We start from the raw sequence: 25,598 nt of genomic DNA, 5'->3' as shown, positions 1-25,598 counted from the left end.
CGCTGCGACTTCATCATCAGTCTGCTGCTCTTACTGTATTGTATCACACTACTGTCCCTGTACCTTGCAATGCACGTCTCCATACGCTCTGTACAGTTCTGCTTTACCACTTTATTTATTTTACTTGCTTCTCTATTTATCTTGTGCTATTGCTCTTTGTGCTGCAGCAACAACCGAATTACCCGGCGCGGGATCATTAAAGCTTCTCTTATCTTTAAAGTGTTATGAAGCATGCGAGCGCTTTACTTTCTTTCAGGAGCTTTTGATGCAGTTTTTAAGAATCTCTCTCTCTCTCTCTGCGACAAGTGTTAAATAACATTTGTTCATGGACACGCACCTCTAGTTTGTTTTAAAGGACTCCCTGTTGGAGCCTGTCTGGAGATACCTGCAGAGTAACTAGCGATACAGCGACAGAGATCCCTTTGAAGTAGCCGTGGTTACTTTGACAGTAAATGGCTTAAAGCTCATCGCAAACAAAGCATTATGCAAAATGCATGCAATTAATCATTGAGAGGGCGGTTCATATTTTTTATGATTATTAATGGCCTTTGCCATGCTGTGGGGTCATCTCACCTCTCTGAAATATTTACATCATAAACAGCATGAATTATGGGGGTTGCAGGAAGGGCGCCACTTTAAAATACAGTTTCTTTTATTTTCATCAGCTGGGGCGGTCAGAAAACTAGCCATCCGCAGAGCTCTGCATGGAAATGAGATGCATCCCGTTCGGTCACGTGACGCCTGAAGGACGTTGTTAGGATTCAAATCCCCAGTTGGTCAGTCAGTGTGGTGGGAGACGTGAAGAGAGAGAAGCTTCCAGCTCATTAGCCACAGTACGAGATCAATATGCCGACACACAGAAAACAGTGATAGAGATGTATTTCAAAAGCTCGGAGAATAACAAACAGGAAGCAGGATGCTTCTTTATCACTGGTCACTTTTGACCAGCTTCTAACTTTCACAGTACGACACAATTCAGTCGTAGAAAGAGTTTTGAATTGATGTCAGTAACATATTAAATATATATATATATATATATATATATATATATATATAAATACCTCCAGGCTGCAAACACAATGCAGCTGGCAGCAGGATTTCTGTGCTTGTCTAGATTTCAGTTGGCAGCTTTTGCACAGGAAGTTTTTTTAAACAACTCTTGCAGTTTGTTTGACTTTTCTTTCTGAATACTGACAGAGCGCTTAGCGGACCTCTCAGTTGAGATGTTTTGTGGTAAATACAACAATAAACTTGAAAGTTGATGCACGGCTTTGTGAAGCACTCGTGTTCAAACAGAAGAAAACTGTTTAATATTTACAGGACCTTTTTTTAAATACAGCAAGACTGTGGCGTACACCGCATGCACACTTCCCCGTGCAATTATGAAATTATGATAATTTTTAAATGCCTAATATGCCAAGATATTCTGTTAAAGCACTCCATTACAATGTGCATGTTGATTGGACAGTATTAATGCTTTCATGGCCGCCCCTTCTTTTTATAACAGTGGATGTAGAGACTATTAATTACAGCATTAAATATGCAACGTGATAATGTTTAAAACATGGGAAGACGATTTGAAAAACATGTTTTATATATTGCAGTTCTTCTGGACGTGATGTCAAACGTTTAGTTGTTGGTAACGTTTTGGAACCAAGTCATGCAGGTTTTTATTTTAAGAGATTCAAACACTGTAGGTCTCGTGTTTGTTTTAATGGAGAGACGCAGGTGGACCTGGACTGGCCATGCCATTACCCTGGACCCCAGATGGCTAAAGAAGGAAAAGGAGGCCCAAAATAACATGGCGTAGGATGATGGAGAAAGAAGTCCAACACCACCAACAGAGCTGGAGGATCTCAGAGGAATTGGCCGAACACAGAAGGAAGTGGAGGGACATTGTTGCTGCCCTATGCAGAATGGGAGTGAGCGTTGGTGTGTGTGTCAGATAAGATTAGATCTCTTTGTGCCAGAGCTACGGAAACGGCAACGGAAAAGAATTGCCATGAAAATGGCGACAAGCGTCGACTCAGATTTACGTATATTGTAAAACAGGTAAATCTGCATGTTTCCACCTCTGCGTCGACTGACAACAAGACATTCATCATTCACTACTACATGACAACAATGTGTCCTAATAATATCATCCCAGCAGTAACATATACCGCCATTAGCACATAGGGAAAAATATTGGCGAGTATTTTCCGTCTTTGAAGCACACAGGCCACATAATGCACGTGTTCTCGGCATGTAAATATACGTGTATCCAAACATGAATGCAATTGATTTTGCTTGGATGTGATTCTTTACAATACGAATCAAGCAAATCAATCCTATCCCCTCAGATCCTTTGTGTTCTCTACCTCGTGCTTTTGAAGGTCTGTCAACGCTGCTGCTGCTGCTGTTGTGTGCGTAACAGCAGCCAGTTTCGAGAGATGGGAAATCGTCCTTGGAGCAGATCATCAGGAGAGAGAAAGAGCGAGGATGCCTCCACCTCCTGTTGTTTGTCCGGGATGCCAAGCTCACGCTCAGCATGCCAGGACCCATGCGGGCGCTCAGGCCGGCCGGAAAAGACAGAGCTCTTGGAAGACTCGGGTCTGGTCAGAGCCAACACGATGCTCATGCCAGGAAGAGCAACTGTGGCCAGCGTCTGCTAGTGCATCTCTCCCCTTTACCCGCCGGCACACGACGGACCTCAGGGGAAAGGATGCAACCATCAGGGGAGCGCTAGTCCATCCGGGCCGAGCTGGAGGACAGACCCCATGTGGCGGAGAGTGGGAGGTTTGTGGCTGTTCCTCCAAAAACAGGCAGCAGCCTGGTGTCTTGTTTTAGTTACTTACTGTTGACGTCTAATTTAAGACACAGCGTCCCCGCTGCCTTCTGAAGTGCTATGTTGAGCGTTATTACAACACCAGCGTACAGGTGATGCAGATTCCTTTATGGTCAGTGCTGATATTAGAGTTACTCAAACTGAAGGTCACATTTCATACACATCCCGCTGCTTCCTGCCACATGCTTTGATAAAGAGACGCTCCTGGAGCTGGTTTTCATTTACTGATGAATGTTGGATTATTCTTCCCACTGCTTCAGATTCCCAACAACAGAAGGAATATTTAAGACAATAGTTAGCTTCAGACAAAGTGTTTGTATAAAGATTGGCGGACGATAATGATTGATGATCAACGGCATCTTTCCAAACTAGCAAATGAGAGAATAAACTTGGAGGTTTGTTTTTATTTCCTCATCTGGAACAGGGGCGTAAACATTGGTTTAAAAGTCGGATGCCATAATATCTCATCAATGATTGCGAAAGTGTGTTCTTTACTGATTTCATGAATAAATGTGTCTTTAATTTAACTGTATATTTTAATAAATTACTTTATTTTCCAGGTTTTCTGCTGTTAAATTAATTAAAAAATGAATGCAGTGAAATATCAAGGTTGACATATGCATCTGGCGTTTGTTTTTTACATACAACATGAACATTTATTGAGTTTTAATACACAAGAGTATCATGTGAAGTCGAGATCAATGTCTTGCTGTACACCTGCGTTTTAATGAGGAAAGAAGGAACTGATGCAACCGGCTGGGGAATCCTGCGATTGTTCAGTACAAACGCATTAAAATGTGGATGTTTTCTACTGACGACGGTGACGCTACATTTATATTTCTATCATGCATCTCGTGGATGATGAGAGTGCTGCAGAGAGAAAAAAGCTGAGAGGGTGTGACATGAAAACTAGCCACTTGTTTCGCTGCCGCTCTGAATCCTGAATTAGTGGGCGTTTTTCTGGAGGAAAATCCTGATGAGTTAACGTGGCTCGTGTGCAATCACTCGTTCTGCAGCTGGCGGCCGATCATCTCAGCATGCACGCACCTGCCTGGAAAACCAGAGGCCCGTAAAGCAACACGCGAACGCGACAGTCGTCCAACGCGCAGGGTTTCTGTTTCATCTGTTTCAGTGACTTGTATTCTCTGCTCGTTGTATTTTAAAGCCTCCATGCTGCCAGTCAGATGAGACCTTTGCCACAGAAGCTGTGACGATACATCTGAGGCAGATCAGGTTGCCACGCTGCAGCATGATGTTTCACATTGATTCATTTTCAAAAGAGAGTCAGTGTATTTTGTATCGACCGGCCCTTTCTTTATAAACAAAGATGATATATAGGCCGAGTAATAGGAGGATTAAATTACATGGCTGGAAAATAAGCCGGATCGATCAAAGAAAAAGAAAGTAATTTAGCACAATTCGGTTCAATTTGTTTGAGGAATCCTGGGCCGCTTGTGAGTCTGAGTTAGCAGGTGAGGTGAAACACCGCAGACAGGATTGAGCCACCGCTTCACACTTACACTATTTCCACGTTTTACATCATTTTCTCCCAAGTTATCAACGCAATCCGACGGGAAAAGTTTGTGGAGTTTAACTAGTTGACAGAAAACGACTGATACCGCAGTAATGTTGTATCACTTGACAGACAGTTGCAGCTGTTGATGAAACCCTCACATCATCATGTTCCGAGTGTGGGAGGCCTGAGATTAACATAACGGAAGAGCAGAAACAGATTCTCAACACATACTAACCAGGTGTATATGAACACCCCCCACACACACACACACACACACACACACACACACACTTCCTCATCAGCGCAGCTCAACCAAATGCTGTGGCTCTCATTTGGGGCATTTGTTTGCATGTGTGAAAAATAACGGCGGCAGGAGCAGGTGGAATATTGCTTCGGCAGCTAACCCGTATGGATCCCAGAAGCTGCTTTCCAAGTCCAAACTCCACTTTTACAAGCACATCTGGAGCAGAATCACCATATTAATGTCCAGTTAATGTGTTTACACACAACACGGATTACACCCTGAGAGGAGCTGGTTGACCCGGGTCACACGGTCAGCGGGAGGGTTTGTGTTTTCGGCTAGAAAAAGCAGTGGGGAGAGGGATCAAGCCAAATGAGCGGACAAAAGGCACATCCATAAGCTAATAACATGGCAGCTGAAAGCCATCCGTCATGCAGCTTTTCGGGGTTTTTTTGACAGCATTTATGTCAATATTCTAACCCTGCATGGACGGCAGCAAGAGCTCCTGCAGGGAGTCACTGGGCTGTGATCACATGAGACTCTTTGTTGAACACACCTGCATTTTTTATTGTTTATTTTTGGATGTTTGGTCACAGCAGGCAGAGGGAAAGGTGTTAAATGATTTAGGGGCCCCAGAGCTGGACAGAAGCCCTGGAACATGTCTGGGATGGCATATTTATTGTGTCAGCGCTGCTGCTGAGGTGATTTCAGGGGAACCAACACTTCTAGCATCTACCTGTGTACCTGTTTTAATCCATCAACGAGACTCTGCGAACACCTCGGGTGAAGCAACCGACCAAACTGGCCACGAAAGAGAGTCAATTTAAGGAACAGATATAAAGACACGAGATAAACATTTATCCTTTTCTTCCAGAACGACTTAGTCCCCGTTTAAAGTTAGAGGAAGATTACGATCATGGAGAAAATAAACCACCGCTGGCAGCAACATCAGTGTAAACATAAGTATTGTTTATTAGCACGACATACGCAGCCTCTCACAGATCCAGATCCCCCCCGACCACACGACTGAACTGCACTTACATTCATACGGAAACCTTCTGGATTACAGACACAGTTTTAGACACGTAGTTAGTGTTAATCAAATGAAAACAAACACACACTACTTAGTTAGGTTTAGTAAAACGTCGTCATCATGGCTTAACGCGGAACACCGCTCTCCTGGGTGCACGTTCGACCCCCCCATCCGATTGACTAAGAACGAATGTGTTTCCCTGTAATTACCGAGTTCGTAGTTTGGGAGCCTAACATTCAGGAGACCAATGGAAAACTACACGTCAACACAGGAAAGCCAACACAGGTAATAACTAAGTGTTTAATCCCACAGTGTGAACGCTGACACAGTAACTTAATGACGTCCATGGCGGAGCTGCAGGAATACGAGATGAATACAAAAAAGGGCGGGAAACGAAGGCTTCTCCTTGACGCTGCTTCAGGTTAGTAAGTCTGTAATTGTTAGATCCTTCAGGGTTTATGTCCTTCTTCAATATATGTAAACGTGCATTTGAGTGTTATTTCTAAGTGAAGAAGTTACCTTTCACCCTCACCTCCTGTTCTGAAGGACCTTTTCGACGTCAGTGTTGGTCCCATGGGACTTAATTCTGCCTGATAGCGGCGTCAGGCAGCACTGGAGCCGTGGTCCCTCCCTCCCCATCCTGGAGATAGCCTCGTGTCTCTCAAGGGTTTGGTTTAGAGGGACCTCCTAATGAGAGATTCACTGTATGGAGATAATCATGGGGGAAGGCAACATCTCGCTCAGGCCTAATGAGTAAGATAAGAGCTCTTCAGTGTTTTTTCAAGCAGCGCCCTCCTCCTCCAGACCTGTCGCAGTATGGGGCTTCTAGTGGTCGCTCACAATCAGCTGGAAAAACACTACGGCTCGCTTATATGCATGACAAATGCAGACACTTGGCGACACGCGTACAGCACCCATACATGAGCGTGCGTCCCAAAGATCACAAATCGAAGCCGAAAGGACAAAAACAAAGCACGGCGCTCCCTGAAGTCTCTGTCGTTTCATAAATCAGCCACCTGGCCGACGGAGGGGGAAATGAGTGAACAGCATCAGAAACGCGTGCTCTTGTTTATTGCTTTAGAGGGTTAGCTGGCGAGGAGGCAGCCATTGTGTGATGATGAGAGTGGCCCCTCTGGAGACGGGCGTTCACACACTGGCAAAGGAGCTAATACAGACTTTCATTAGGATGCACACTTCAACACACTGTCATAGTATTTACAGTCTCACACTGGGGAAACAAATAAACTGCGTGATTAACAAGTTTTCCTGATGCCTGGCGCTTCGCTGTGCGCGCATTGGAGTGCCACCTCGCCGACTTAATGATTCTTAATGGTTTCTTAATGACTTCTTAATGACTTCATCAGGAAGATCCTGCAACAGCACATTCTGACAAGCGGGAGCCTCCCCCTGAGACCCAGGATCACACCACAGCGCTAACCCCGCTTTAGTTTTCTGCTCAAATAACACACACTTTAAATCTACTTATCTGAGGCAGCATCTCCGACTTGGATGACACAAGCATTTGATCCACGGTGAACTGAGGGGATATGTGATGTAATGTGATGTGAAAGCATGCGAGCTGATGTGTGGAAATGCACTAAAAGGCGAATAGGGATGTCCACCTAGGTGCAAAGGCAGTCACATCAAACTAATCTCAGAACATTGGAGTGACATCTAGTGTTGTGTAACCAGAATTAAACTGCATTGTGTGAGGGTATCTAGGAAAGCATTCAGTGCAAAGCTGTGACTGTGATGCAAGACCGGGGGAAGCAGAAGGAGAGCTGAACAAACAGACCTGAAGAGCTCAGTAATTGTAGAATTTCATTACAGCAGGACGGACAAAAAGATGACACTCAAAAGTCCAGCGAGGGAAACAAGCGGCGCGTTGAGCTGGGAGCAATCTGCGGTCAGTGGAGAAACATTCTCCAAGCATTTAATGACATAGAATTTTCTGAGTCACATCAATGTCACCGAGCAACAAACAGTTTGGAGTGTGCGGAACACAGACCATCGTACGCTGTCACTCTCAGACGCCCACAAATTATTGTTGTATCTACGAGTTGAAAGGGCTCTTTTCATCTAGACCATGTTCAACAGGATTAGAAGAGAAGTTTCCCGTTCTTTGAACAAATTCTTAATTATTTTTGATAAAACAAAAGTTAATTAGGCAACGGGCAAATTACGATCGTCAGTGTCCGTACGAAACAGCTGGAAACTCAAAGGACATGAATGGAAATGGAATAAATTCCAAAAGAGAACTGAAAAGTTAAGGAAAGTTCAAAGAAAGTAAATCCCTGAAAACATAATGCTTGTACACACACACACACACACACACACACACACGTACACGTACACGTTTAACGACTGTATTTAACTGTATTAGCAGAGAAGCTTGACTGCATGGCAGACTCCACCTGTCCTTACGGATGTCCTCTTTACAGGCTGAGGGGCCGTGGAGAGAGGACGAGGCTTCAGCCAAAAACAAAATAATGCAGAGCTGGCCGCGTGTCGCCGCGTGTCACCGCGTGTCGCCGCTTGGCGCGGGTGTGTCGATGCTCAAAACAGGAAGAGACATGTCCTCCACTTAATGCATTGCAATCAGGAGGAACGGGGACTCAAGAGTCTTCCATGTTGCAGTTAATGCACGGATACGGTCCTGACCCCTGAGTTATGACGTCTTTACTTCCTGTATTCACAATCCTGAGACACGTGTTGTTTTAGAACACGTGAGGACTTTCTGTCAACGCTTTGAGTTGAAAAATAAAAAATAAAACTACAGTAACGCTATAAAGGAAACAAATGAGAGGGAAAAAGCTGCCAAAGTATCCACTGATGCAGACAAAGACGAAGTACACAAGGAAGCATTTATAGCGAAAGGAAAACTGAAGATTTTATCAAACATTGTTGTGTATCGGTGCTGAGATTCACACTTTGCTATGTTCACCACGGTTCCTCAAACTCCTGTTGTGTGACCTTCCTCTGGGGACCTGGAGAACACATCCTGCATCAATTAGACCACCGGGGTGTGCGTCTGGCTGAGGAGATGACAGAGAAGAAGCCGTGACGTGTCTTCACTGTGAAGATCGACCACTTCCTCTGAAGCATCCAAGCGGCGTCGTGAGAGAGAGACAGAGATAGAAACAGTGGGGGGGGAGGATTTACTGCCGGTGGGATTTACTCCTTGTTCCAATTTGCATGGGGATTACTAATATTTTCATCATTCCTTTATTTATTCCATTTCCAAATTCATTTCTAATTTACCTGAAGGAAAACAAAATATGATAAATACTGTCGCAGAGAATCGATAACGACAGCGGGTCAAGTTGTGAGTGAGTCACGTCCTCGCTGCTGGAAGAAAGTGATTACTGTAACACAGAGCTGACAATCACCACAAAGATAATTCCATTTCTCACATGGAGCTCAAATTGTATTATGTCACATTGTATTTTGCATATGCTATCACATACTGGATTTAGATATGCAAACTATGTGGAAATTCTAAAGGAAGAGGGGGGGGGAGAAAACATGCAGCCACGGGGTTGGCATCCAGGCGTGTCACTTTGTCAAGCTGTCTGCTTTCAGAGAGAGCTTGATGGTTTCTAAGGGAGGGGAGAAAAAAGTGTCGCAAAGGCACGCTCTTCTCCAAGATGAACAGATGGCACAGTCTAAGTGTGGAGATTTGTTTTATATCTCCAATACCATGTTGTGGCGCAGTACATGTGGGCTTCTGCTTTCTGTTTTCTCTCCTTCTTCAAATGTTATCTTACAGGATAACGGATGCACGCAATGTTTAAGCTAATGAGGAGTGGGTGTTGCTTTGTCTTGCTCTTTATTTCTTCCCCTCTCTCCCACTGACACATCCTCTTGCTTTCCATTCTCCCTCAAACCCACGCTTGGAGCGGAAACCTATATGCCAAACAATTATGAAACACAATTTGGAGTGCTGCTTGCAGCACGGGCGGCCGTCTAAAAACATAGCTTACTGTAGAGTTCCCCGCAGCGAGACGTGCGGTAACAACAGTCAAAAGGACATAATGCTGTCGGATGCTGGAGATTATATCAGGTCAGTGCACCACTGCTTCCTGAGCAAAGTGAAGAGGAAGAGGAGGAGGAGGAGGAGGAGGAGTGCAGTTCAGTGGCAGTTTATAGCCACAGTTTGGCTGCAGGGATGACGGTCAGTCGGTCGCTGCAGCACTTTGGTTCAGAGTGCTACGTTTCAAAAACTCATTTCAAAGAAGTCCTCCTGATGGATGTGTCCGTGCACCGTGAAACATGTCGCTCTGTTTCTGTGACGGCATCTTAACAATCGTGTTATTACGAGACATCCACATGCATCGCAGCTTCTTTTGGTTCTGCGCGTCTATTCCTCGTGTTTAAAGCTGATGTTTATGCACACCTGCAGAAGAAGACGAACCCTTCCCAGAACTTTAGAGGTTGTAAAGTCCAAAAGTCAACATTTATTGAACGTTTTTATCAATATTCTGCTTCTATATTTGTTGGCGTTTAGACTTCAGTCTCACAAAGGGAGGTCTGCACCTGTATTAACGGGGCGGTTCATATCACCACGACAATGAAAAATCTATTTCGACTGTATCACTATTAGAGTAAATGACTTTGTTAGAAAGGATCATATTATGTATCTGTATTCAAGCCGTCATCACTTTGGTACGGCACGATTAAACAGCCTGCAGAAATGTGTACATTTACACATGTGGCTCTACGTTTCACTAAAGGAGGAAGCGAAGGTCCTCGGAACTGTTCAGTCGTACAAACAGGGCTTTTGAGTCGCACACCAAAGGTGAACAAAGAAAAAGAGCTGCTCACAGCTGCATTACTCCCTCCTCTAATGTCAACCTCAGGTGCGTTCACACACACACACACACACACACACACACACACACACACACACACACACACACACACACACACACACACACACTTTTGGAAGCAATTTAATCAAACTCACTGTTGAATTCTTCAGTCTGGTTCATTTGTGGAGGTGAGGGAATATAACTGAAGTGACGTTCGGGAGTCCCAATAACGGCTATTTCACTCCCCTGGGAGAATCCTAGGAAACAACTTAAATAACAACAACAGGAAGCTCCCACAGTTCATCCTGATTGCAAAGACAAGCAGGACAAAAAGCATAAATGGCACTAGTACTCAACGTTTGCTGTATGAGTGGACTGCAGACGCTGCTCCGCTACAGTGACAGAAGACGTGATGCGCTTTGACTCTTCACCTGCCGCCAAAATCTCCACTGTGGCAGGATGACAAAACATGATCCATCAAATGTCCTCCTGAGTAAATAACTTCTTCTGAGTCCTGTTTTGATTCAAGACGTGCAGCGAGAAGGTAAACCAACCAAATACAATGAAGCACTCGTGAGCGTCACCTTCTGCAGAGCTTCAGACCGGAGCAGAGCGCCGACGAGTCTCCGAAAACCAAACGCTTCCAAACAAGCGGGAGAAGAAGCTAAAACAATGTCCAACATCCCCCCCCCCCCGCCTGGGAGACTATCCCTCGCACCTGTGACCAGGTAAACTTTCCACACACTCGTTAATGGACACGGCCGATGTTGTTTACTGAAGACTCCCCACAGAGGAGACTAGCTGACCCATGTCTGCAACCAGTGAGTGGTACAAATGGCAAACATCTCTTGGAGTCATTATTTATGCAGGAATGCCCTTGGGAGTCTTTGCACTTGTTTACACAGTCACGGCACAGTCCATTCATGACGGCTGCGAGTAAATGAGCCGCTTGCTACCAATTTGTCCTGGACGACGAAGCTTTGGGGCTCTACTACCCACATTACCTTGGGGTGTGTGTGTGTGTGTGTGTGTGTGTGTGTGTGTGTGTGTGTGTGATGTTATGCGTGTGTGTGTAGGGGCATGGGGAAGGAGGTTAAGGCAGCACTGCTGTGCTGTTGGGAACCGACCTGGAACTCCGGACACATAAGTCCCAAGGGTGTTAGGAAGCACAGTGTCACATGTGGAAATAAATGAGGATGTTTTTTTCAAAAGGAAAGTCGTGGACTTTCACCTTTGAAATGGGCTGTTTGTTCGCCCGAGGACGAGGACAGTGGTCAAAGTTAGTGAGCTCCCCGCCCCCCCCCCCCCATAAAACCAAAACCAAGACACAGAGTTTTATGGAGGTTGAACCCAAAAGCAAAATGAAGACAAAGTGAGAGTTTCAGGGAAGCAGTGCAAGTTCTGTGTTTTGTAACTGGTACTTGAATGCATCATGTACCTGCGTGTTTAGATGCAGATCACTTCTTGTGTCGTGTTGGAAGAAGAGTTTAGATCCTTCAGAGAAGCCAGAATTGAAACTTAAAACATTAAAACAATGAACTAACATTATGAACAGAGTGTGAAGAGCTGACAGTGTTGACGTTAAACACGTCTGTGTGTTGCAGATATCTACTGAAGTTAGCATGCTAACGGCTAGCAGCGCTGTAATACCACTTGTTCCTCTAGAGGCGATAGTGAGTCTGACTCTCGTAAATATTACAGCCGTGTTCCTGTTTCATAGTTTGTTCATTGGATTACATTCAAAGTGTCAGAAAGGAGAAGCCCCCCAGCACCACCTCTCTTGTCCTCACAGCTGCAGGAAGATGTTTCTCCGTTTATCTGTCTGCAGCTGCGGGCGACGGCGTAGCTTCAGTTAGCAGTTAGCTGGAGTTCAGCCCCAGCACCGGGGAACTGCAGACTCCCTGTCGCTGCTGCTACACAGGTCCAGCAGCAGTGACTGTAGGCCTGGTTCTGGTTCTGGTTGAGCTCAAGTCTCTCCGGCTGCTGGAGGCTGCAGAGTGCCGGCTCGACCGACGTCTCGCCTCCCCCGGCGAGCTGCTCTCATGGCTGCGCCGCCACCGGGAACACGAGACGAATATGTGGGTCGTTTTCTAGTTTCTGCCACTTTGGATTTAGTCCAATGACTACAGGACGGACTACAGCCCCAGTAACATCAGTGATCAGTAAACACAACGCAAAGAGTTTCTGCCCTGCTGACGGACTAACAGGCATTACACACTATAAAGAATACAACAAATACTACTACTACTGAAATACGAACATTACAGATTGTTTGGACCCAGTTTAGAGGTGACACACAGCGCCCTGAGCCGGTGTCTCAGAACATTGAACCTTTAAGATCTCAGCTTATTTCAGACTTTAGAAACTTTGCTCTCTCCACGGGGGCAATTTGTGCTACAGCACAGAAAACAATCAACATAATGTAGATACAATTAAAAACACAGACAACAAAAGTTCACTGTGATGATAGAAACACATTTTGCACTTTCATTCTGATCCTTTATGAAATCTTTATCTGAGAGCAGAGGGAGAGTTTTACTGGAGGTGACGGCAAGTGCGGTTTAAAATGAAACATCGCAGCACACGCTCATCACAAGCTGTGTCTGCAGAAATAAAAACAGAATTACAACTCGTGTATCGGTTTAAGTGCAAGCAACAAACTCCCACTGTAGGTGAGCATGAGGACTCTATTCATGACTCCAACACTAATAACACAACGGCTGTATAGAAAGGTGAGTACACAAACAAATCCATAAATAACAACAATGAGGTTTCATGATTTAATGAATGTCATAAGGGTTATATGCCTATATTGTGATATTAATAGTAAAATAAGTCATTATGCAGGGAGGCTCCTTTCAGTAAAGTATTCATTAATTATTGTACATGAACTTCTGACGTTTAAAAAAAAGAATAAATGTCCAAACACTTAGAAATAGGAATATTTTTATCAGAGGAAAATATATTAAATAAAGAAATATATTAAATAATAAAGAAATATATTAATAATAAAGAAATATATTAAATAATAAAGAAATATATTAAATAATAAAGAAATAATAAAGAAATATATTAATAATAAAGAAATATATTCAATAATAAAGAAATATATTAAATAATAAGGAAATATATTAATAATAAAAAAATATATTAAATAATAAAGAAATATATTAAATAATAAAGAAATATATTAAAATAATAAAGAAATATATTAAATAATAGAGAAATATATTAAATAATAAAGAAATATATTAAATAATAAAGAAATATATTAAATAATAAAGAAATAAAATAATAAAGAAATATATTAAATAATAAAGAAATAATAAAGAAATATATTAAATAATAAAGAAATATATTAATAATAAAGAACTATATTAATAATACAGAAATATATTAAATGATAAAGAAATATATTAAATGATAAAGAAAATATATTAAATAATAAAGAAATATATTAAATAATAAAAACATATATTAAATAATAAAGACGAAATATATTAAATAATAAAGAAATATATTAAGTAATAAAGAAATATATGTAATCAAAGAAAGAAATAATAAAGTAAATATATTAATAATAAAAGAAATATATTCCACTAATAAAGAAATATATTACATAATAAGGAAATATATTAACATAATAAAGAAATAAAAAATAATAAAGAAATATTTAAATAATAAGAAGAAATAATAAAGAAATATATTAAGGATAATAAGAAATGATATTAATAATAAAGAAATCATATAAATAATAAAGGAAATATATTAAATGATAAGAAATATATTAAATAATAAAAGAAATAGATTCAATTGATAAAGAAATGATATTAAATAATAAAGAATATATTAAATAATAAAGAAATATATTAAAATAAATAAAGAATATATTAAATAATAATAAAGAATACTGAACCTTTTTGTTTACCTCATTTTCTCTTAATAAAATACATTGACAAAAATACACAATAAGTGTTTACAGTTAGAGTTTAATGAAGTACACAGGAGGTGCATTGTACTGCTAACCTAACGCATGTGGCAGTAATGGAGTCGATGCTATAATTAAGAATATTAACACAACACTTGAATTCTCAGAGTTGTATCCGAACAGTGACGTCACACAGCGAGCAACCTCTCACCGACTGGATCCCTTAATATAAAAGCATTAAGTTTAGATCATTATGGCTATTTCAGAGTTTTAGCGTTTAGTTTTTTCTAAAGCTTCTATGTTTCTAATTCAAAGCTGCCATCAACTGGCAGCGTTTGTGTTTTTAGTGTCACTTTATCTCAACAGACTGGGGGTGGAAGTGCAGTTTTCTTTTATGTCTCAATTTCTGTGCATTTTATATGTGATTGAAAAAGATGCAATTATCCAACAGGGGAGGATTCAATTAAGCAGCAAAGCATTGAAATGACTCCCCTTAAAGGTTTACATCTAGTGAAACGGTAACAAGTGAAGAAACGTGGTTAATGGAGAGGCAGAGGGAGAAAAAGGGGGAAAGAAGCAACGGGATAATTTAACAAGCTTCCTCCTAAACCACTCCAAAAGCTCCAGAGTTTAATTGCTGGGAGGCAACATTATCCCTAGCAACACTGTGGCTGTCTCTTGGCTGGGATTCAGTGGGTACCTGCTGTATCCACTCCCCACACAATACAGCGCCCACTGAGCCATATAATCCTCTCAGGCCCTCCTCTTCTGGAGAACCACATTCAATCCCGTTGTGACATGGGAAAATCTCCTCTTCTCCATTTTTTTGTCAGGGTACGTGCTTCAAATAAGCCCAATCAGTAGGCGCTGTTATGTGTGCACAATGCTACAGGGAGCCACAGGGAAAGGAGGGGAAACAGAAAGGAAGAGTTAAATAAAAAGACGTTTGATATGCTGCTGTGAAATTTGGGACTACTTTCCATTCCTCTGCGAAGATCCCTGGAGCAGGCGTAATTCTGTTTATGTTTAAATGCGAAGCAGTCACATGGGCTGCCGGGCTGCCGCTGAATCATCCTACACTCCCATCACAAGACGCCGGGTTGCTTTTGAACCGGCTGCCTCGTAGGAGAAAACAAGAAACTAACGCCACTTTCTTCCCGACTGCTCTTTCAAGTTGCCCTTGAAAAGAAAATGACAACGACGGCTTTGATGCAAGTCTGACATGCTTGGAGATATTCAGCACAAGTGCAGACGCAAGACCAGCTTATCATTCCGATGAGTCTGTTCTGATGTCTTTTCAGCGTCTGCGTGGAGCACGAGCTGACGAGAAGAAAGCGTCTGCAACACTGTGCAGACGGAGACAGTGGCTCATTACACACAATGGCAAAAGAAGAAATCTTTGTTGTCCAGTGGTTTGTAACTCAAGTCAATATGGCATTTAGAGACCTGCCGAGACGTCTTGTAATGAGAAGATACAGAAGGAGGCGCACTGAAAGCTCTTTATTAATATATTAATGATACTTTAAGCAGATGAGTTCCTTTACTTTTTATACTTAGTTGACTGCGTGAAAACAACCCTAACACACGTCTAGAGAGCACAAAGTGCTCATTGTTCCTCCTCTGGTGGGTCTCTATAATAGTATACTGTTGTCTTGTTATTTTTGATCATCTATTACAAGCGGGTCTTTGTTTAATAACTCACCGATGACCTTGTGCTTTATTTGGTATTTACCCAGTGGGGTCGAAAATGTGCCTTTTGTGTTCGTCCGATAAAGTTTTGTGTGTGTGAGAAACTCCTGTCCCTGTAGGCTTCTCATCAGTCACGTGTGTGAGAGGCATCCTACCTGTCAGGCCGGGATGTTGGGAAGAGGAGGAATAACCTGCAGCTGATGCCGAGTGAAGTCCGGTGTCTCCGCCACACTGTGACAACCACTTCCTGTAACAAGCAGAGCAGGCAGTGTGTTTATTCATTATGTATGCTCTACATTTCCCATCAACATAAACACGTTAGAATAAAGTTTAATTTGATGAAGAGAAACATCAGCAAAGTTCACTTCCTGCTCCAGAGAGCATGTGCATGACTCATTTAAACTTTCCACAAACTTCCTCTACTAATAACACATAACAAAGACACAATAAGATAAAGACTTTGCAGACATGAGAGGTTTCAAATGGGAGACATATCTGCACGAGTTCACAGCAGTTATACTTTCATGCTGCTGCTCGCATTCATAAAAAGAAACGTGAAAAGCTTTCACATCCAACACTGCTGTAAGAAGTAAGATGGAGAGGTGGAAGGTTAGCTCATAATCCATAACAGATAGTTAAGCGTGGCCACGCTGGCATCGGATCCTTGTGAAAATTGTAACAGGCTTTGGCACGAGCGCAGAATCCAACAAATCAAAACGGAGAGGCTTCCACTCATTTGCAGTCGGGGCCACGAAGGTTGTTTCTGATTTATTTTTGTCAGAAACCTGGTCAGCTGCTCGGTTCCCTCCTGCTGTTTTATTTTTGCAGGGGTTTGTAGCGTCACGGCGGCCGCGGCGTTGCACGCTGAACGAGAGCTGCTTTAAAAAAGAAACACATTTTGCCAGCACAGCGAGTGATTCAAGTAACATTAGATTATATAAATTGCCAGTAATGATGCACCGGGGACAGCATCTGTGATCTGCAGAGGTCGAGCGTAACATTCGCTTCCACTGCTGAATAAAATGCATCCTGAACGCGATTTAACAGCCTTAACATGAGCAGGTACATACAAAGAGACAAGCAGAGGTCCGAGAGGGCGCGGCGCTTGTTGTAGAGGTCACACACACACACACACACACAACAATGATACACAAACACTGCTGACAAGTGGAAAATATGAGGACTTCTGAAGCACTGTAAAATGTATGAAGAAACGGATGTAAGGGTCATTTTACTGAGCAGCACCATTAACATCCCTGCCCTTGTCTGAACTACAGCTCACATCAGTCACTCACACACACACACACACACACACACACACACACACACACACACACACACACACAATACATGTATGCACACACACACACACACACACACACGGAGCTGCATTTTCTCTTCTTTTTACATTTCTCCTCTTTTCGCCCTCGGAGAAGGAGAGGTCGACATTTTAACTGCGGCTGCGAGGAGATGGCTTCCTTTCACCTTGACGGGCATATAATGAACATTTTTCATTTTGAGCTTAGCTTCACTTACAGAGTCAGTCAGCTATTTTCTCTTTGAACCTTTTTTATTTTTTTTCCCTTTCTGACATTTCCCTCTGTGGTTTTGCCAGGATGATCTTCACAGTACATTTGTGCCCCTTTTAAAGAAATAGGATAAATTTATGTTGATTTTTTTCAAAGCGCTCATTTCCATATAGGTCCCTGTATAACACAAATAGGCCTACGGTGTGGCATGAAACACAAACAATATGCTAATCACACCTGTTTCAATAAGAGCCCTGGTGTCCATGAAATTCATATCGTTATTTACTTATTGTTTTGCATTTTGCCGCAGAAAAGAACGCGATGCACTTTGAAGGAATATTTGACAGATGGGCTTCATGTTTATGAATACTCATCACTGTAGTTTAGAAGTAATGAAGAATACTGCAACAGTGGACATACGCACACAAACAAACAGTGACGGGTAAAGGTGAATCAAAATACATAAATTAAAAAGCGGTTACAGCTGAAAACGACGGCTCTGCTCACCTGGAAAACGTCTTAAACTAACCTCAATGCATCGCCTTATTTGGTGGTATTTCTCATTATTAATTTAGCCAGTTTCCAAAAATGTATGTATTCCTGTAACGTCAACACAAAGTCTTCCCACAGTCTTGACACAAAACAACAAAGAGACACAAAACAACAACAATGAGACACAAAACAACAACACAAAAAAAACACAAAACAACAACAGAAACACACAAAACAACAACAAAGAGACACAAAACAACAACAATGAGACACAAAACAACAACAATGAGACACAAAACAACAACAAAAACACACAATACAACAACAAAAAGACACAAAACAACAACAAAGAGACACAAAACAACAAAAAGACACAAAACAACAACAAAGAGACACAAAACAACAACAAAAACACACAAAACAACAAAAACACACAAAACGACAACAAAGAGACACAAAACAACAAAAACATACAAAACGACAACAAAGACACAAAACAACAAAAACATACAAAACGACAACAAAGAGACACAAAACAACAAAAAGACACAAAACAACAACAAAGAGACACAAAACAAAAACAAAAAAATACACAAAAACACAACAAAGAGACACAAAACAACAACAATAAGACATAAAACAACAACGAAGAGACACAAAACGACAACAAAGAGACACAAAACAACAACAAAAAGACACAAAACAACAACAAAGAGACACAAAACAACAACAAAAAGACACAAAACGACAACAAAGAGAAACAAAACAACAACAAAAACACAAAACAACAACAAAGACACAAAACAACAAAAATACAAAACAACAACAAAAAGACACAAAACAACAACAAAGAGACACAAAAGAGATACAAAACAACAACAAAGACACACAACAAAAAGACACAAAACAATAACAAAGACAACAAAGAGACACAAAACAACAACAAAGAGACACAACAACAACAAAGAGACACAAAACAACAACAAAGAGACATAACAACAACAAAGAGACACAAAACAACAGCAAAAAGACACAAAACAAAAACAAAAAAATACACAAAAACACAACAATAAGACATAAAACAACAACGAAGAGACATAAAACAACAACGAAGAGACACAAAACGACAACAAAGAGACACAAAACAACAAAAAGACACAAAACAACAAAAGACTATGATAGTGACGTTTGCTTTGCATCAAAGTCAAATGAATAATAATATTAGTATTATTAAATAATAATACAAACAATAATATTGAATAAAATCTAATTAGTTTTTAATGTTTAAATCATATTTGGTGTATGAAATACTAAACCAATGATTTGAGTTCAGCAGGAAGTGCAGATTTGGCTCGATACATAAAAGAGTTGCAGAAAGTTGATTATTATCAAACGATGAACAGAACTTTTATTTTCCAATATGTGAAAGTTTGGTAGCTTGATGTTTGTTCTGTGATGCCAGACGTGGTCGTCATCCTCTCCTTCAAAGTGATTAACTTCACCAGCGGAAACAAAAGGGGCTACAAAGCAAACGTAAACGCATTGTATGCATCTTATAACCTAAGATTAGAACAGGGAATGATAAAAGAGCGAACACGCAGGATGATTAATTATCCTTAAACCCAACGCCTGTAAACTAACCCCGAGGATGGAACTGCAACAAACATAAAACGCTATCTAACGGAAAACATTGTGTCCAAAAACCTCAACGTGTATTCAAAAGGCTAGCAAGACATGATTACATGTACCACACACACACACACACACATTTGCCCACACAGGGGGGGCTGGCAGGGTACGTTCCAAGACAGCTGGTGAAAACCGGGTGTGCTCTGGCTGCTAGAAGGAGCAGATTCAGGTGACATCTGTGCCTCCTGTTGCAGTGCAATAGTAGAAACACTAAAAGTGAATTACAACATTAATGATAGTGCTCTGCAAGCTGTCGTTCCATATTACGCATCCATTATTCCTTGCATGGGTACTCAGAGGCATTGTGAAGGAATAAGGGGGCCCCGCCACCACCTCTGCAAAACAAAAAGAGCCACCGCTGAGCAAAGGCTTGTAGGTTATGGAGTCACACCTTCCACCTCTGCAGCATGTCAGTGCATGGCACAGTGCTGACTGGATGACTGATTCTCTTCCTCTCCATCTTTGTCCCTCACTTCATCTTTCAAGCAAGCAACCGCCCACCCCTGAACCCCCCCCCCCCCCGGCATCGCCGCAGCTATTTCAGACAACGTTTGTTTGATCTTGCCGCCCTCTACAGCTGACTGAAATCAATCTGGGAGATATGTCATGTGTGAGCAGAAATGATTGGCCACAGGAATAACATGTATTTGAGAACACGGAGCCCGTGCCCTCCGTCTCTCAGCTGGACACATGCATGCACGCAAACACACAATGACGCGTCCGGCGTACGCCTGATAGGCATCACACAGACATCTCCGAGCTGTCACCCATCCCCAGACTTTCAATAACTTCAAATCCCCCGAAAACCTGGAGAATAAAGGCAGAGTCGATCACTCATCGCTCCCTTCACTCTGCTCTCCTCTTCAGGGAAATAACAGCCGAAGGAGAAAAACAAAGTCAGGATCCCGTCCGCTCCCGCAGAAAAAGCACGAGCATCCCCGGAGGACATGGGGAGAACACTTCTTTCATCATTCTGGTTAACGCACAATAAAAAAAAGATTCATTTAAGATGTTATGACATGAATAGCGTGCAGGTATAAACCAACTGTGTGGGAGGATCAACCGTAATCAAAGGTGGATTTTTAAGAACAAGAAGCTGCAGAAGTGGGTGGTGTTGTTGGCGGCATCACTAGCACGGCCTACACATTTCTATAGGAGTCTGTGTGTGATTTGGATTGGTGCCACGTGGGATCGGGTGGCGAGCGCTCCCTCCGCGGCGTCTCCCGAGAACATAAACAGATCCTCGGTGCCCCCGACCGCAGCTCTGCGCCGCTGCCTGGCTGTGATTTCATTCAGGAGCGAGTGCCACAAAATGTGTCGTACTTGAAGTGTTTTACAATTACCAGCTGATTATATCAGCCGCATTAGCATATTAAAAGGGAAGACTACTTGAACACACAGATAATGACAGAGTGTTAAAAATAATTTCCCCGCTCATTATCGACGACAGACACTGAGATCTGGGGAAAGAAAATGTCGATAAATACCCGTAAAAAACAAAACCTTTATTGTGTAAATAACAACAATTACGGAGAAATTAGATCAAGCTGTGCCGAGAGAAGGGAGATAATTCTAATTAAAAACGTGCAGATATGTGGGGAAGAAAGCATAAAGCTGTGCATCTATTTAAAGCAGTGAATTATTATCCAGTCGCGTGTGAAAAACCTTTGTGTTGTTTACAAGGTGTCACTAAAGCAAATCTCTACGAGCCAAACTTCAGTCAGGCACCGATACTTTATGTTTGAAGTAACCAACGAAGCACTTTGTAACTTTATATCATTTAATGTTCCCGTTGGTCTTTGTTGTTGCTAATTCCATTCATTTATTATGACGTCAGTGTTTCTGACGTGTTTGCAGTTTGGACACAGATTTGTTAAGTTTTATTTATGAGACATGCTGCTGATTGGCTTCCAACCAGGTTATTTATCTTTATTTATTTATTAAATTCATCTGTTTTATAATCCAAAACTAAAAAAAAATGCCTTTTTTTTAATAATAAAAACAGAAGAAGCAGAAAAAGTGACTAAAACGATTAGATGATTAATAAAATGTTTTACTGCCAGTCAATTATTCAACTCATCTGCAGCACTAACATTGTTAATTGACGATGTAAAAGGACTAAACGACATTGTAATTATAATGTAGGACATTATAATCTGCTTTATAGAAGCTTTTAATGAAACTAGGGACGCAGCACTACTGTGAACTTTACTGTCTTCGTACGTTCTTGTTTTCTGTTCTTACTTCTACATTTTCACTATGCGACTAAAAACTCAAAGAAATTCTAGATTTGGATTTAATGGAGGTAATAATCGTTTTTATGCTGAACTGTTTAATAACTTATTTTCTCAATGAGGGATGATTACACTTTATAACGCATCGTAATGCAAAGTTACTGATGTCTTTTTGTGTTGCGCTGTATGGCACCTTAGATTTGCATACATTAAAAAGACTTTTAAACCCCCGACTGTGAATATTTAACAATGTAGTAAACATACAGTTCTAATCTCGTCCTGCATGTTGCACATTGCCATGCGTCGTAAATGACTGCAGATTAACGGTTATTTAAAAGGCCCAGTCCGTCATTACTGGGAGTGAAATGTACAGTAATGTGTGGGTTATCCCAGAGGTCATCTGTCAGTGACGAGCAGGACGTTCCAGCCTTTTGAAGTAAAATACAGCAAAAAGGCAAGAAAACAAGAAACACGCTTTCATCACAGGAATGTTGCTCAAACCGGAGCTCCGTCCTCCATTATTGAGCAGCTGAAGATGCGTGTGGACGTGAAGGAGACTGTGAATGTCATGAAATTCATCAGGCTGCAACTTTTTGTTCCGAGTGCAAAGTGAGTTTTCACAGGCAGGAATGTGAGCGCCGGGGTCGAGAAGTCATTAAGTTATTAACATTGATCAACAACTTCCACCGCCTGCCTGCTCCCTGTGGTGGCCATGTTTGTGAGTGGTGCCCCTTTCAAGTATCGTGATGGCTTCAAGTGCTGTGGAATATTCACCTTGACAACGGTAGGTACATTTCCACTAACCACTTTTCCCCTAAATTCCACCATCAGCACTGTTAATCAACAAACACCTCTCTCGCCCTTCTCCTCCCTCGTACACCTATCTCCCTGTCCGACCAAACTGGCAAATTTGTGCTCTTAATCAGCTTGCCAGCCTCGTCTCTCCACTGGAGGCTGGCGACACGCTTCCCTTCCCCCTTAATTCCCCGGCTCTCAACAGACAGGCGCGCTGATTAACATGCACGCCCAGGTAGAAGCTCCCTCCAACACAACCCCTCTGCCCACCAGGTCCACACACCATTATCCCCGCTACTCAATAGCACCCGTCTCAATGCACATCTGTCGAGCTGCCGCATCCCCGCTCCTTAATTAGCTTTACAACTTTCCCCCCACTTCTGGATGGAAAATAAGGGAGAAATTAGTGGCCGGCGTGCAGATAGAGCGAGGGCGGGAGAGTGGGAGACAAAGAGGGAGGAGGACATATGCTGAATGCTGAGATGGAAGATGAAATAGATTGTATGTTTATGTGTGTTTGAGGGGGTGGTGGTGGCGCGCAAGATTCACATTAATTCCTCTCATGTCCAGGCCCCCGCATCACCAGGAAATCTTGTCCTCCTCGCCTGCATGTTACCGTCTCTCCACCCAGATACAGCTCCGCCAGCATGTGCCTTATCTCATCAGCTGCCTGATTCCCATCTTCTCCTTCATCGGTGCCGTCGCCGGTCGGCCCAGGTGATGAAGGTGGCGTTTCTCACGTTCGACTGTGGCTAACCCTAATCCACTGTTATTCCGCCGCAGCGTGTTCGTCGGCCGCTCGAAAACAATCCAAAGAAGCATTCAGCGAGAGAGAAGAGGCATCCAATTAATGTGAGATTGTCTCCAGAAGTCAATAAGGTTTTAGTTCCACTTGAGTGTGTCTAAATGTGCCGAGTAAGGCTAATTATAATCCCATGGAGTATTTATACTATTTATGCTTTGCCCCCGTCATTACTACGAGCTGTAATCCTCCGACCCGTGTTGCAGGCGTTGATGAGCCTTATGCCAGTCGCCAAAAATACTCAAACTCGTTCCCCATCTCCTGAAGGCTCCGGCACAAACAATGTGAAAATAATCACGGTTACTATGGCAATGGGCGTCGAAACAATATCATAATCAGCGCTGCCGTGGAGAATGTAGTTTCAATCCAGAGGGGCAAAGGTTAATGTGGTAAGCAGAACAATGAGCTATTTTAGTCAATCTGCTATTCTACATACATGGCAGCTTCATTAGAACTACCCACTGCCTGCATAACCTTCTGCAGGCCTCCTCCCAACCGTCTGCGCCATTAGAAATACTAATCTCCAATGTGTATTTCAACCTCCATCCTTCCTTCCATCCAGCAATTATGCCCCCCGCCATCGAAAGCCATCAAAACAGTAATTTCACTTTTTCACAGGCGGGCTTTTCACATTTCCTTCCGTGAAAGGCCTGAATCATCCCCTTATCTCCATGGCTATTACACAGTGTGCATGAGAGTGAAAACAATGGGCTCGGTGTGATGAGATCATGGCACTTCATTTCTCCGAGGCCACTGCGGTAGACACAAAGACAATCCACCAGCAGCAAGGAGGATGAGGCAGCGAGGGCCGGAGGATTTCTCGGTCACTGAGCCCCAGGGCTGTGAGGCAGGTCATCCCCCAGTAATAAGAGAGCGGAGAACAAGAGGAGGAGGAGGAGGAGGAGAAGGAGGTAATGGCGGTGAAGGGTCTCAGCCTCGACGGAGGCCCTGAAAACCAAAGTCAGTGACTAGAACTCAAACCCGGAGCCTTTATTCCTGCTTGTGTACGGAAACCCTGGGAGGATTGAACAATGCTGCTGCCGCACGAGCTCCGTGTGGCGGGTCGGTCGGTGTGTTGCAGAGACGGAGAGAGAAGAAGTGCTCGAGTGAAGAGGACATGGCAGAGTGAAGTGACAGGTCCGTGGAGGGAGAAGGACACTGGAGTTGCAGGAAGAGACAACTCACTAGTGACTGAAGCGGCAGGTCTGAGATCCAAAGTGTCTTCGCTGCCTGTGTTCGTGTTGCTCCTGGCTGCAGTTATCCAATTTCCTTCCTTTTCTCTCATCAGTCACAATTCTAGTTCAAGGCCCTGAAAGAGCTTTTTGTTTTTAATCAGCTTCTTCCTTTAAGTCAGTGGCTCTCAAGCGTTTTGGCTCGTGACCTTTCCAAACAAAGACATGTCTACCTGAGAGCCATCATCACAGGTTGCAGATAACTAACTTTTTATAGGAATCCTTTTTACAGCCTGAAGAAACACAACTATGTCTCGTATTAACGTGTATTCTGTTAATCATCTTGTGACTCCTCAGATTTATACACAATCATGTAACACTGTCGTCTTTCTTCTAATTTCCACGAGCCAGTAGAGCTGATGAACGTCTGAAAGTGTTCGATGATCAGAATGTATTTCCATTTGATGATTATCATCTGGTACATTGTGTTTGTCGAGTCATCTTCTTAAACACGTGACTTTATTGTATTTATTATGTAAGCACTACAGTCACGCTGTTTTGCATCTCGTGAAGTTCTTGGACGCCTCCCTGCAAACGCAGAGGACAAATATATATATTGAATATTTAAATGTGTGAAGACAAACACTCTACATCACATGTACCCAAAACAAACTCCTATGTTTCTATACATCTGAATGTTCTCGTGACCTGGGCACCCTTTGGTGTCCGTTTGATTCTCACAGTGAAGATCAGATATTTATTCATCGCCGCTGCATTACAGCTGTGAGGTTCTGCAGAGCAGTAAATCAATCTGCATGTAAACAGCATTACCATGCAATT

General features: G+C 42.4%; 1 protein-coding gene across 8 annotated transcripts in view; it reads right to left on the bottom strand.

The window, feature by feature from the left end:
- The window catches only part of LOC115011626 (RNA binding protein fox-1 homolog 3-like), a 332,138-nt gene that overhangs the window by 247,681 nt on the left and 58,859 nt on the right, over positions 1 to 25,598 (bottom strand). For all 8 annotated transcript variants that reach the window (XM_029436774.1, XM_029436770.1, XM_029436772.1 and 5 more), the window contains exon 3: positions 16,201 to 16,292. The gene's annotated coding sequence lies outside the window, so the exon portion shown is untranslated. The remainder of the gene's footprint in view (positions 1 to 16,200; positions 16,293 to 25,598) is intronic.

This window comes from Cottoperca gobio, chromosome 8 (genome assembly GCF_900634415.1).
Source record: "Cottoperca gobio chromosome 8, fCotGob3.1, whole genome shotgun sequence".
Classification (NCBI taxonomy): domain Eukaryota; kingdom Metazoa; phylum Chordata; class Actinopteri; order Perciformes; family Bovichtidae; genus Cottoperca; species Cottoperca gobio.
Note: the sequence above shows the minus strand (reverse complement) of the source record. Positions and strands in the feature narration are given on the sequence as shown.